The 2,264-nt window shown below is 59.5% G+C and overlaps 1 long non-coding RNA gene across 1 annotated transcript; it reads right to left on the bottom strand.

Annotated features, from left to right (window-relative positions):
- Positions 1 to 766: 766 nt before the first annotated feature.
- LOC111733845 lies at positions 767 to 1,964 on the bottom strand. The gene is made up of 2 exons (XR_002778201.1): positions 1,760 to 1,964; positions 767 to 1,516 (listed from the first exon to the last, which is right to left on the bottom strand). It is a non-coding gene; the product is annotated as an uncharacterized LOC111733845 (long non-coding RNA).
- Positions 1,965 to 2,264: the final 300 nt, after the last annotated feature.

Below are 2,264 nucleotides of genomic sequence, written 5' to 3'. Positions count from 1 at the left end.
ATGTAGTAAGTTCTGCATAACAAAGCGCCAGAAAGTCCCCTCGGCCCCTGGTAGGAGGAGGGGGCGAGCTGACCAGGTGGGCATGCACGAAGGTCTGCAGAGGTGGCCCTTACATCCCAAACGTGAGCCTGCTGCAGACGTTCTGTCTTTCAAGGACCGTCCGGCTACACGCATTCTCAGGCAGGCCTGGAGCCCGGCCGAGGCCACCCGGCTCCTGCGAGTGGGGTGGGTCGCCAACCCTCCCGGTCACCCGGTCGCCCACAGTTGCCTGACCCGACGCCCGGTGAGCCCGGGTCTCAGGAACCCCTGAGATGAACCCGGTGCTGAGTCCCTGACCTTACGGTCTCCCTCGCCATCTTGGCAGCAAGTTTTTTTATTAAAACAAAAGTTACTTAGAATAAAAATTATTAAAATAAATTAAAACTTATTGGTATAAATGAGTGATACAAATTATAGAGAATGTAGACTTTACTGTTTAGGACGAAACGCAGGCCAGAGCCAGCAGCCTGGGGCCATGAAGGGCACGCTGCCACCGGCGAGGCGGGCGTCCGTCCTCGGCCCCTTGCTGTGAGCTGTGTGAGGACTCCCAGCAGCAGCGGTCAGCCTGTAGTTGAACTTGAGCTCTGCACCGATGTTTCCATTTATCACCAAAAACGCCCTGCTGGTGCGCTTCCTGCCGACACCTTCCCGGCACCCTGATCGAGCTCCGCCCCTCCCACTTAACACCCAACTCTGGAGAACACGGCCAAACACACATCACATTCTCTAGCTCTTGAGAAAACAGGTTTATAAAATGGCCTTTTCGAAAATAACCCTACAACTTCCCATTGACTGTATTTCCATAAAAGCCGTGACCCCTGACCCCGTCCAACAGTGGCATCTTTTCCACAGACGAGTTCTCCTGTCCCACGGGCTGGCGCCCACTCCCACGGGCGTGGCTGTCTGCCCCGGAGCGGCAGGCCCTCCGGCCAGCGTGTCCAATGCTGGTGCCGGTGCCGGCCCCTCGCCCTGGGTGGGGCCCGTCCGTGAACTTCTTTCCTCCTGTCTCCTTTGCTCGCATAGAGCGTGACTTTCTGCATGCGAGGTTCCGTGCCTTTGTCGCAGAGGCCGCCAGGTCTGTGCTGGCAGCACGGTAAAGTGTGTCTTGTGTCTGCTGCCAGATGCCCGGTGCCCGGGTGCGACGGCCAGGGCCACATCACCGGCAAGTACGCGTCCCACCGCAGTGCGTCCGGGTGCCCCCTGGCAGCCAAGAGGCAGAAGGACGGCTACCTCAACGGCTCCCAGTTCTCCTGGAAGTCAGTCAAGACGGAGGGCATGTCCTGCCCCACGCCCGGGTGCGACGGCTCCGGGCATGTCAGCGGCAGCTTCCTCACGCACCGCAGGTGAGCGCACCGCCCGGGCCCTTCCCCGGGGGTCCTGGGGGGCTGTCCAGCACGGCCCCGCAGGCATCGCCAACCCCAAGAAAGCAGGCTCGAGAGTCACGGCACCAAACCAGCGACACGTGAGACGAGGAGACCTGTTTGGAAGAGTCAGACTCGCTGCCCTACTGCTGTGTCCTAGGCCCGCGGTTTGTAGATGCCCGTCAGGACGGCAGTGAGGCCCAGGCGCTCGCTGCACACGCATGTGTGCACACACATGCACGCACACATGCACGCACACGCACACATGCACGCACACACACACACACACACACAAAGGCACATGTACGTGCATGCACACACGTGCACACGCACACGCGGACACGTGCGGGTTGACTTACTCATCTGGCTGAACACTGCAGACAGGCCTCACGTGGGGGAAACAGGTGGCATTTGACACAGGGGACTCATGCTGAAGGCCTGGGCCAAAGATGTATCAGGAGATTTCTAGAAGAGCCAGTTGCCCCCACTGATGTTTCTTTGCTTAATTTAAGAAGAAATTGTTGCAGTCAGGTTGTCTTAGAAGACGAGGCCTGTTCTGTTGAACCGACAGGCCTAGTGGGCTCCCTGTAGGAGGGTCAGGGTCAGAGGTGAGGACACATCACAGAGGTCAAATGACTCCATCAGGCTTGCTGTCCCCGGCCTCATGGAAGCCAGGCTGGGGAGGGCATGGGCAGGCAACCCAGGCACCTTGCAGACAATGCAGACGCGGGTGGGGGCTCGGCTGTGTGTCCCCTCCCTCTGCTCGGTGATGCCGCTCTCTGCACCCAGCACACACCTTGACTCGGCCGGTAAAACCACGTCCAGCACGGAGTGAACTAAAGCCAGCGCCCACCCCGGGAATGA

This window comes from Pteropus vampyrus, unplaced genomic scaffold (assembly GCF_000151845.1).
Source record: "Pteropus vampyrus isolate Shadow unplaced genomic scaffold, Pvam_2.0 Scaffold658, whole genome shotgun sequence".
Lineage (NCBI taxonomy): Eukaryota > Metazoa > Chordata > Mammalia > Chiroptera > Pteropodidae > Pteropus > Pteropus vampyrus.
Note: the sequence above shows the minus strand (reverse complement) of the source record. Positions and strands in the feature narration are given on the sequence as shown.